Source organism: Bidens hawaiensis, unplaced genomic scaffold (genome assembly GCF_021521415.1).
Source record: "Bidens hawaiensis isolate Kalapana, Puna unplaced genomic scaffold, B.hawaiensis_p1.1 tig00020227_1, whole genome shotgun sequence".
Lineage (NCBI taxonomy): Eukaryota > Viridiplantae > Streptophyta > Magnoliopsida > Asterales > Asteraceae > Bidens > Bidens hawaiensis.
In genome coordinates this window covers 289,999-303,020 of record NW_027493077.1, presented here as the reverse complement: position 1 = coordinate 303,020, position 13,022 = coordinate 289,999, and positions in this window count along the sequence as shown.

Here is a 13,022-nt window from a genome sequence, read left to right as displayed (position 1 = left end):
TTTCATACTATCATCGACATATTCCATTTGAGATCCATTAGCTCCAGATCATCAGGATCAGTCTGATCATAATCTTCATTAGTCAGCTCAGTTGTAGCAATCTTGCTACCCAACAAATTTTCATAAGATGTCATAAATGCACAAAGAAAAGCAAAATTTTGTTCTACCCAACAATCTTGCTACCCAACAAACTTTCACTTGTAGCATTTGCAGCATCAACACATTCTGAAAAGCCAGTGCATAATAACCAACCATCTTAAATAAATAAAAATTTAACTTAACAAATTTCAAACTTAACAAATTTTTTCACCTTTCATACCATCATAGACATATTCCATTTGAGATCCATTAGCTCTAGATCATCAGGATCAATCTGATCATAATCTTCATTAGTCACCTCACTTGTAGCAATCTTGCTACCCAACAAATTTTCATAAGATGTCATAAATGCACAAAGAAAAGCAAAATTTTGTTCTACCCAACAATCTTGCTACCCAACAAATTTTCACTTGTAGCATTTGCAGCATCAACACATTCTGAGAAGCCAGTGCATAATAACCAACCATCTTAAATAAATAAAAATTTAACTTAACAAATTTCAAACTTAAGGAGTTAAAATTAAAATTCAGTAACGAATGGGAATACGAATGAGGATGATTGATGACGAATGATGAACAGTAACAAATGACAAATGAATAGTGACGAATGAGTAACGCAAATAGCTTAACGAATGACTGACGAATGAGTTTTCGAATGAATTAACGAATGAGGTAGCGGATGGTTGACGAATGGTTGATGAATGGATAAACGAATGAAGTAACAGATAGTTTTGTAGAGAATGAGTTACTGTGACGAATGAGTAATAATTTGATGACAAATGAGTGATGAAGAATGAACCTTCAATAACGAAAGAACTTTCAATAACGAATAGTTGATAACGAATAAGCTACAGTGACGAATGAGTTTGCTATTATGTTGTAACAAACTTAACACGTGTCACGAATCAGCTAACACTTGATAGAGAATGGCTATCAATATTATAACAAATGAATGATTAAGACTTAATTAATGTGTCTTTGAATCTTCAAACCTTCAAACCAATTTCCAGATCTGGAAATTTTCCAGATCTAAACTTTAATCTAGACGTATACAAACGTATGGATAAATCAATCAAAACTTACCTGATTTTCACAATCAAATGCTTAAATCACTCGTCTCAATCCCGCGGACAAACCCAAACCATTCCGAACATCCAAAAACACACTAAAATCAGTCCGGAATCTAATAAATCAACAACATATCACTCTGTTCCTTACAATACCCAAAATCACAATAAATCCATTTCAAACTCAACTTATAAACCAATTCAATACCAAAAAACCTTACACTACCAAAACCAAATCCAATCATACTCAAATCAACATCCAATTATCATTCCATTTTACTGATTGAATGAAAATAGAAATACCAATACTCGGATATAAACTGAACAATTATACTATCAATAAACCTTCAATTCATTTTGAATACCTTAATCAAAAACATAATCTAATTAACCCTGGATTAAGTTCTGATACCACTTGTTGAACACACTATATAGAGCTTCAATCGATAGAATCCGTCATATCGATTGAACTAAGGATCTAGTTATGTGATATAAGTTTATGATTAATGTATTAACGAAGTGTTGAGTGAACGATTTTCCAGAGTAGCGGCAAAGGAGGAAAAATACTTTAAATACACTTAAATTAATCTGAGGCATAATAACCTATATATAGAAGACGAGTGCCATTCGTTACACAATCCGTAACGAATAGCCTTCATTCCTCTTCATTACATAAATAAACAAAATGGTATAGCGAATGACTCATTCGCTATACCCCATTCGTCAACATTCCATGACGAATGGCTACATTAAATAAAGACTAAGGTCCATTCATTAAACATCCTTAACAATTGGACATATAACGATTAAGGTTCAATCGTTAAACATCTTTAACGAATGAACCATAGTAACAACGAATGGTCTCATTCGCTAAACATCCTTAACGAATGAGCTATAATATAACGTATGGGACTTAATTACAGAAATTCCCTTTTACATTAAAATAATAATAAAGTATAAAGACGATTACAAAGACTCGAGACGACAAAAAACTGTGCACTAACAGATCACATCATCAAGCTTGAAATTGGGAAAGTTGGCCTTCTCTTCTAAAAGCTTCCTGGCAGTGTACCACTCTCCAAATAATGATGACAACAATTTCTTGTTAAATCAAAATCAGTAATAGCAAGATATGTTGCCTTCATCTCATTAACAATGGCTACAAATCTCTGCAACACGGATTTCAGCCTCTCACCCTATTTAAACTTGAATCTATCCAAATGTTGTTTCAACCTGTCTTTCTTTATGTCCTTCAACTCTGTATTACCTTCAAACATCTCCACAACAGCATCATACATAGCCTGTGTACTTGTATGATGGATCACACTTGTGAGAATTTCCCATGAAAGACCCAGCTTCAGCATAGAGAGAGCTTTGTCATCTATTTTCTTCATTTGCCTCTCTACAGATTGATTAATGTTTTTTCCACATGAAGGAACATACGGGCCTTCTTAGACACTTCTTGGTCGACCATTTGTCCTTTTAGAAAATTTTATCAATAAAATGAAACAAATATTTTTGGTATTTTGATTTTAAAATTGAAATTAAATTGAAATTAACTAAAAAACATGAATTCAGATATGAGGATGAAATCCTAAGATATGATGAAAACAGATGAATCTGACTAAGATTAAGACACAAACTTAAAATAAAAGATGTAAATCTCGGATTAGAATACTTTTAAACCTTAAATTATAGTTGATCTGAAGGAAAGAGTCAGAGTGGCTGACGTCACTTTTCAATGAGTCAATGCTCTACTTACGTCGTCGTCTTCTACCTCAATGTTGGGATCAAGATTCAACAAAGGAAGATTGGAATTTTCTCAACCTCCTCAGAAAATGGAATACGAGCAAGCGTGGTCCTTCGAGCAAGCCTGAGACTTATTCAAGCAAGGTATTTTGCAATCGAGCAAAGTCATCTTCTGGAATGCTTCTAAGTGTTAGTTCAAGCAAACTACACTTAATCAAGTAAGGTTGTACTTCAAGTCAAGCAGGGTTTGTTTCAGAGCAAACTCTTGACTTAACCAAGCTAAAACCATGTATATTGGTGGATCGAGCATGGTTTAATAAATAGTTCTCCCAGCAAACTTGAAGGAAGTTAATTGAAGAAGTTACTAAGGACTTCCAACGAGTAAGGTTCAACCTCAAGCAAGCTACAGTGTCACCAGCACACTTAACTTGTTCAAATAAGTTAAGTAACAAAAGGCTGAAGGGTTCCAAGAAGAACAAGTTTGCTCCTAGAATTTATATCGAGCAAAGTTTGATATGATCAGAAGATTGAAGTCTGCTTGAAGAATATATTCTAAGGAAAATATTCTATGTAAAAGCTTACTTGGAGAACTATTCCAAGCACACATATAGTAACAAGGTCTACTTGACAAGGATAAAAGCTTACATGCTTAGTTGAAGACGTTTGCAGATTTAAGGAAACTTTAGGGCACGCCTATGACACACCTGAGAGAATAGTGAGCGAATATTGTGATTTGACGGCTGCCATTTCCTGAAAAAGAATATCTTTGTATGGAAAAGCTTCCAGATAATACAAACATTCCATCTAGAAACCCTAATCGATTTTCATTGTATCCTTCCCAATATTAATGGAAATCTTTTTAGTTACTTTGTGTGTTTGTTTATTTTCTGTTCGTATTAGCAACAATTTGAATATTAATAATTCTGCCTCTAATATTCATTGGATCTTAACAAGAGCAGAACTCGTAACCGTCTTGTCAACACGCTATTGTTGGCTACAAGACTGATTGTTGTGTTGTGTGTGATTGAATCGGGACTTGACTGGTGGTGTCAGAGCTTAGTCTCTGCATTTGTGAAGATTTGTTACTGATTGTGGGATGTATTGAATATTATACTGATTTTGAAGATGAAGAATGATGATGTCAGCTGACACTATTCTATTGGTTTGTGACGTCAGCTGCTCTATTTTTCTTTATTTTCTTAGATATACTATTTATTGAGGTTTAAAAGTTCTCTTTTCTCATATTTACTTTGATTATTCCTTTTGTGAGTCTAGATCTTGATCTCTAAAATTTTTCAAAAATACCAAAAACATGTACGAGATTGTCTGGACATGAAAATTATATTAAGTGGAAAGTTCTGTTCTAGGCAACTATGTGTTATAATGATGTTGACATGTGGGATAAATTTAAAAATGGCCCATATGTTCCTGATGGGACATCAAGTAATCAAACCTTAGAAAGACATATGAGAAAGAAAGATGATAGGGCATTGTTTATGTTGAAACTTGGTCTTTCATGGGAAATTTTGACAAGTGTGGCACATCATACTACTACAAAGGCCATGTTTGATGCCATTGTTAAAATGCTTGAAGGAAATACAGAATTGAAAGATATCAAGAAAGACAGATTGAAACAACAGTTAGATAGCTTCAAGTTCAAGGAAGGGGAACATTGAAATCTGTTTTGCCAAGGTTTGTTGCCATTGTCAATGAAATCAGAACCACTAACATTGCACTAACAGATTTTGACCTGAACAAGAAGTCGCTATCATCTCTATATGGAGAATGGTATACTGCAAGCAAGTTCATCAAGGAAAAGGCAAAATTTCCAACATTCAAGATTAATGATGTTATCTGCTTTTTACAAGCTGCTGAGCATCAAATGATTGAGAATCATATGATAAAGGAAGATATGCCAAGCTTCCAAGTTTCAAATGCTCTAATTGCACCAACGGAAAATCTGTCAACAAAAAACCAACAGCAAATTCCTATAATTGAAGAACCAACTGAATTAAATGCTAAAACCCCAAGAGCTTATGTAGGTTGTAAGCCTGGAAATCAAAATGGGCAGTCAAAGTTCAATTTTCAATTGATGGATGATAACGATACATCATCAACGGCAAGTGGACATGCTCCTTATGTTGCTGGAAATATCAATCATGGAAATGACTATCAAGGACTCTATTCAATGTTCATAGACTCTTACAATGCATTAGTGGCGAAGAGTTTAATTCAAAAAAGTGTAGTGCAAGAAGATCTTGAACAAATTGATGCTGATGATTTGGAGGATATGAATCTCAAGTGGCAAGCTGTCATGTTGGCTATGAGAAGCTAAAGGTTGTATGGCAGAATAGGAAGATCGATGGTTTCTGGACCTAGTGATAGAACTGGATTTGACAAGTCCAAAGCTATTTGCTATAATTGAGAAATTACCATGTCAATTTACAAGAGAATGTAATCAGCCAAGACAATTTCAGAACAATAACCAACAAAGAAACCAGTTCCAATACCAAAATCACAATCAAGGTCAACCAAGATAGTTCAACAACAACAACTTTCAACTGCAAAATCATTAATAAATGATCCACACAACAACAACCATTACAAAGAAACCAAAAAAACCCTCCAAAAGCACCTACATATCAAAAGATAAACAACACCAATTAGCCATGAAATCAAGGAAATGTTGCTTTAGCTCAACCACAGCAAGATTGTGTGTTTAACTGGAGTAACCATGTTGAAGACATAAAGAAGGCTAATGTGGCATTCATGGCAAAAATTGGAAATGAAGCTGAATCCTCTTCATCTCAGGAACAGTCTACCACAATGAATGATATATGGTACATGGACAGTGGATGTTTCAGGCATATGACTTGTGATAAGAAACTATTGGTCAACTATGAAGAGAAATTTGAAGGACTAATTTCATTTGGAAGTGATACAAATGGAGGGAAGATTGTGGAGAAAGGCATTCTTACCAATGGCAAAGAGTCATTTGATAATGTGTTTTATGTAAAAGGGTTACAATATAATCTTTTTAGCATATCTAAGATATCTGATAAAAGTTATAAGGTTGGATTTGATGATTCACACTGTTTCATCCTAAAACCTGAATTTGTATTTCATCCTGATATGATGATGATGATGGCTCCTAGAAATGGAAATTTGTATGAATTAAGAATGAAAAATGCTATTTTTAGAGGTGGTACCTGTTTTGTGTCAAAAAGCCACTGAGAATGAAACAAAATTGTGGCACAAAAAGCTTTGTCATGTCAATTTAAAGAACATGAACAAACTTTTTAAAGGTGACCATGTCATTGGTTTACTTACATAAGAGTTCAAGTTAGATGACAAGTGCATTTCTTCTCAAAAAGAAAAGCAGCATAAATCATCACACAAAACAAAGCTCATAAACTCCATTGAACAAGTACTAGAAATGCTGCATATGGATCTCTTTGGTTCTGTGAATGTACCAAGTATTGGTAAGAAGAGATATTGTTTGGTGATCATTGTTGATTTTTCAAGATATGCATGGGTTTATTTCTAAACTCAAAGGATGAGGCTGCTGAATTGATTAAGAGTTGTGTGACAAGGATTAAGAACCAACTAGATGTAAGGGGTGAAGGTCATGAGAAGTGATAATGGGACTTTGTTTAAGAATGGGGTGATGACTTAACGAATTCTCCAACAATTCAGTGCCCCTAGAAATCCTGAATAGAATGGGGTAGCAGAAAGAAGAAACAGAACATTGATAGAAGCTGCTAGAACCATGATTGCAGATGTTTACGTGCCTGTTACTTTTTGGTAGAAGCTATTAACAATTCTTGTATTGTTCAAAACAAAGTCCTTCTCAACAAAGGTCATGAAAAGACTCCTTATGAGATTTTGTTTAAAATGAAGCCCTACATCAAGTTCTTTAATCCTTTTGGTTGCAAATGTTCTATACTGAATACTATAGATTATTTGAACAAGTTTCAGTCAAAATATTTAGACTGTTTCTTTGTTAGAGACTCCACACACTCAAAATCCTATAGAGTCTATGTAAAAGATCACTTGAGTGTGATTGAATCTTTAGGGGTTATATTCAATGAAAATCAGTTCAACACTATTGATGGAGCTTCTTGGTCATTTGATCTTGAAAAGTTAATCAAGTATTTCAAAATATATCCTGAAAACTTTGATGAAGCTTTGTATAGAACAAGTGCCCCTGAATCATATTCAGACTATAATGTTGATTTGGACAGATTATGGTCCAAGGTTGCTGAAAAGAACACTAAATTTTCTTTTGATGAAAATGCCTCTGATGTTGAATCTGATAAGAATAAAATGAACATCCTGATCTTCTACACAAGGATTATAGTGGTCTTCCACAAGATAAAGAAAATTATGTCCTGAATGATTATCAAACTAATAACCCACAAGATCAAGAACAATCTGAAAGACAATCAAGCTTTGAAACCCTCTTTCAAAACTTGAACATGGGAAGTGACATTTCTTCAACCTCACCACAGAATGTTGAAGAAGAAGCTGAATTGAACAATGTAGCATCAGATTCAGTTATTGAAGAAAATGATCTCAATGATACAAATCTTGATTCTACAATTACTTCAAATCAAATAATCCAAACTTCTTCTGTTGGAAGGAACCATCCTGCTGAAATCATAATTGGTGATCTTCATGAAAGAGTAACTAGAAGTGCATATGAATCTGCAAACATCTCTTTGTACTCATAATTTCTATCCTAAATTGAACCCAAGAACACTGTTCAAGCATTGAAAAATAATAGTTGGGTAGAAGCAAATAAAGAGGAGTTGGCTCAATTCAAAAATTTACAAGTTTGGGAACTTGTAGATAAGACAAGAGGAAAGTATGAAATTGTTACCAAATGGACTTTTAGGAATAAAAAGGATTAAAGGGGGATTGTAATGAAAGAACAAAGCAAGACTAGTTGCATTAGGATGCTTACAAGAAGAAGGGATTGATTTTGAAGAAGTGTTTGCTCCAGTGGCAAGGCTAGAAGCAATCAGAATCTTCTTAGCCTATGCTACTTCAGAAAATATCATAGTATTTCAATTGAATGTCTAATCTGCTTTGTTGAATGGCAAGATAGAAGAGGAGGTGTATGTCACTCAACCTCCAGGTTTTGAGGATCCTGAGTATCCAAATAGAGCATATAAACTAAACAAAGCTCTGTATGGTTTGTATCAAGCTCCAAGGGCTTGTTATGATGAGTTGTCTAATCCTCTTCTTATAAATGGTTTTCTAAGGAGAGCCATTGATAAGACTCTCTTAGACAAGAAAAGAGGAAGAGATTTGCTTCTGGTTCAAGTATGTGTCGATGATATCATCTTCGGATCTACAAATGAACATATGTGATTGTAGTTTGAAGAAGTTATGAAGTCTAAGTATTGTATTAGCTCAATGGGAGAGATGAATTTCTTCCTTAGATTGCAAGTTCAACAGAAAATAGATGGAACATGCATTTTTCAATCCAAATATGTGCAAGACATCTTGAACAAGTTCAAATGCCAGGATTTGAAGACTGCTTCTACTCCAATGGACACTCATGAGAAGATGATAGCGGAAGAAAAGGGGGACTCTGTGGATGAACATGAATACAAATCCAAGATTGGATCACTTATGTGTCTAACTGCTTCAAGACCAGACACTATGTTTGTTGTATGTGTGTGTGCAAGATTCCAATCTGATTCAAAAGCTTCTCACATGGTGGCTGTCAAGAGAATCTTTAGATATCTGAAAGGAAAACCTGATTTGTGCATTTGGTGTCCTAAGAACCATGCTTTTGATTTAATTGCTTATACAGACAGTGACTATGATGGCTGCAACATGAGTAGAAAGTCTACATCAGGTGGTTGTCAATTTTTGGGAGACAGGCTAATGTCATGGCAATGCAAGAAGCAAACAACTGTTTCAATCTCTACTGCTGAAGCTGAATACATTGTTGCATCTTCTTGTTGTGCTCAAGTCCTCTGGATTCAGAATTAACTGCCGGACTTTGGTTTGAATTACTTGTACACTCCTATTTATATTGACAATTCTATGCTCTGTTCATAGTTAAGAGTCCAATCCAGCACTCAAAGACCAAACATATTGAAATCAGACACCATTTTCTCAGAGATTGTAGTGAGAAAGGTCTTATAGAAATGTAAAGAGTTGACACTAGTGATAACTTGGTAGATTTATTCATCAAGCCACTAGATAAAATAAGGTTTCATTTTCTTCTAAAATCTTTAGGCATGATCAACTCTGATGAAGTCTGATTGACGATGTATGCTCAAAGTGCTAACTGATTATTTTTTTTAAAGGTCTTGAGTGACTGAGCTGTGTTTCTATGTTTTATTATGTGTTCTTGATTGACTGATGTGTGCCTTAAATGACTATATTTGACTTAGGTATTAATGATGCTTAGGTTAATTTTCAGTGATTGATCATGATGTGCTGATAAGTGTTTACATCTGCTTTGAAATTGTTGAATATGCATACTTATCTGACATCTTGTTTGTGTTTAGATGATCTAAAATGATGATGTGCTTAGGACATGATAGAATTTGCATAATTAATCTTGATTTGAACGTTATGTGAGTCTAAATTGTTTTAATGCATACCATTCATTGTTGATTATTCTTGAATATGTTAATGATTGCGTATGTCAAATTTGTGCTTTGAATTTAAACTTGTGTGCTCAAATGAACATTTTTCAAAGAAAATAATTTTTGACAAGCTGAGCAAGGTTATGGTGATTAGAAATGATAAGATTATTCACTTCAAACTTTATAAAAGCTTAAACAGTTTTCAATGAAAATTGATCCGACCTTATGGGAAATGATAGTAGATTGATTATTTATACCAATCATATGGATTTAATAGTCTAAAAGGACTATTAGTGCAGTCATTGATAAGTATGGTTGCTTTCCATGATGTGTAAAAACTGAGGTGATATAAACATAATGAATATGCTAAACTTAATGTGGAGATACATTGTTGAAATTTGCATGTTTCAAGATACATCTCTCTGAATGATAGGTAAAAAAACAATTACCCTGTCTTACACAAGCCTGTTGGTATTTGGTCACTAAAATTGAAACATTTTATACATATGACAAGGAACAAATTTGAGCAAAATGATTATACATTAACCAAAATTTGATAAATTTAACAAACATGAGGGTTTAAACTAGAACTACAGAGGTGGGGCATCAATGTAAGTCCTAAACACCTTGAATGTAAGGCATGTAAGTCCGTATTTCGTGGAATGTAAGTCCAACGTTCAACCTCAAAGTTCGAAAAGTTTTGAAATAAAAATTTGTTAAGTCAATTTAAATGTTATGTCATAAATATTTTGACCAAATATCAGGGGGTTGAAGTCAATTTGGGGTGATATAGAGAAAGTCAAATAAGCCTTGAGAAGAGATATGGAACATCATAGTGCTCCAAGTGTTATCCATTTATGTATTATGCAACTAAATGAACCTTATGCATATCACCAAATTAATGAAATTCATGCTAAGTCAATACCCGCTATTAACATGATTATTATGTCATAATTATGTTAAGAATGAAGTACTGAAAGGTGACTTAACCAATGTTATCTCAAGTTGAGATCTTTTCATAAAAGAGAAAAAGATTTGAAATGACAAAACTGAAATTTGATCTCATTATGCACCATTTTCTTTTAAACTTTGAACCTACAAGAAAAAATTGTTTTCTATAAGGTTTAAGTCAAAAAAGTGTTGCATTTTCACCTTGAATATGTCTGCATATGTTATTTCGAGTAAACTTTGATGTTTTGAACTTTCGAGTAAACTTAAGTGTTTTTATTTAAGGTTTAACACATTCGAGCATACTTGATACTTCTTTTTTATGAATATGATTGATCATGCATTTTCGAGTAAACTCTGATGTTTATGTACTTTCGAGTAAACTTGGTTGTTTAGAAGGTCATCTCATTTGAGCAGACTTGTTGAATGTGTGATAAATATGTCTAGATTGTGTTTGAATAAGTGTTTTGAGTAAACTAACTGTTTTAGTTGAAACTTCTTTATTTCAAGCATACTTCATGACTTCGTTTTTGAATTTGATCAAATTGAATATTTTTCGAGTCAACTTAACTATTTACTTAATGTTTAGCTCTATCGAGTAAACATGGTAAATATGTCAAGCATACTTGGTAAAATATTGATTTACTTATGTATGGTATATGCCTGAATACTTTCTTTGAAATTGCAAGTGTTATCGATTAAACTCTGTTTATCGAGCAAACTTCATACTTTGAGCATAGTTGTATATTACTACAGTAGTTCAAGTGTTTCTCCAAGCATACTTGCATATTTCAAAGTGCTTTCGAGCAAACTTTACTCCACAGGTACACTTTATGTTTTGAGCACACTTGCCTACTTAACCAATAGATCAAGTCTTCTCAAGCATACTTTGTATTTTTGAAGTATTGTCGAGTAAAATTTGTTTTCGAGTATACTTAAATGTATATCTCTGAAAATTATTAACTCTTTGATTGTCTAAGTGAAATCGAGTAAACTCTGTGATGATAAGATATTTGAGTAAATTTGACATTTAGAAACACTGCTAAGTTATTATTATTGGGATCTTTATTGATCTCGAGCAAAGTTGCCTATTTGACCAAATATACTTGATTATTCAAAGTTGTGATTAATTTCTCGATCAATCTTGTATATTCAAGCAAGCTTCTTTCTTTTTATTTACTTAGCTTATTTTTGATAATGTGAAGCACGAGCAAAGGTTGGGTACGAACAAACTTTTGAAAATACACTTTATTGAGCAAGCTTTGTGCTTATCAATTTGAAAATGGGTGGTTAACAGTATTAATTTACTAAATGACAAAACCTATAACCAGTGTACAATAGCAAAGAAGGAATCAAAAGAAACCTTATCATAAACATTTTCTCTCGGCCTATTGTATGCTTGTACCTCACACTCAAGTCGTCATTTATTTAATCTATTGTCACTCTCATCAATCAGACAGTTCGAATGTCTTATTAAAGGATTTTGACATATTTTAATCAAATCTAAGATTTGCAAATTTCAAGATTAATTCACATATTTGTGTTGTGTGTAGGTATCCATACATTTCAAAGAAGACGATTTGAATCAAATCTTCATTTACCCTTAACCCTTTAATCACTTACTTTTGATTCTTTCTAATGCTTTAATGATTAAACAACTAATAACTAATATTTGTGTATTCTGATTGATATTACAGAATGGATTCCATTCCAACTAGTCCTAATTCCTATAAAGAATGTTTATCAAAATTTGAAGAACTACAGAAAGCTTTGAAGAAAATTCAAGCCCTAAAATATGAGGTTGAGAAGACCTTAGATGCACCAAAACATGGGGAGAATTCATTAACTCGTCTATCAACTTATGATAATGAAAATCCAGATCATGAGAAAATTGACGTTTTTCCATAAAAAGAAGAAAATCAATTTACTAAAAAAAAAGCTCAAAGTCAAAAAGATTGCAGAAGAAACTGATCAGTTGCAGCTCATTAACTCTCCAAAATGGAGTAAAAATGTTATGTACATTGATGAATCTAAATTAATAGCCAAATGGTCTTTGAACAAATAATGACAGAAATTCAAGACAGAGAGTTCTTGAATCAGATGACGTCTGAAAAGGAAGTTGAAGAAAAGAGAAAAATATTGAACAGTTTGAAGCTAAAATGAGATCAAGGGTTAAATCTTACAATGGAAATCAAAAAGAAATCCCACAAGATGTAATTGAAAAATATATAAATGATGAAGAAATTCCAAAGGGAATGCTTGTGTCACTCCTCAAGCTGATTCAAAACAAAGAACCAGAAAAAGTAGGAAAATAAAAACTTGACATTGTGATTGATAAAATTACGAAGGTTTTAAATGATGAAAATGATCAAAAGAAAGTCAAGAATGATGATTTGGCAAGTGAAAATGAGAGGATAAAAAATGAAAAATTTTTGTGCCGATACGGTGGGAAACCAAAATATCTTGTAGAAAATGGAGTTCCCTTCGACATCATGAAAAGTATGACAAAGAAAGAAATCATATGTAAATTCAAGGTCATAAGAGTAAAA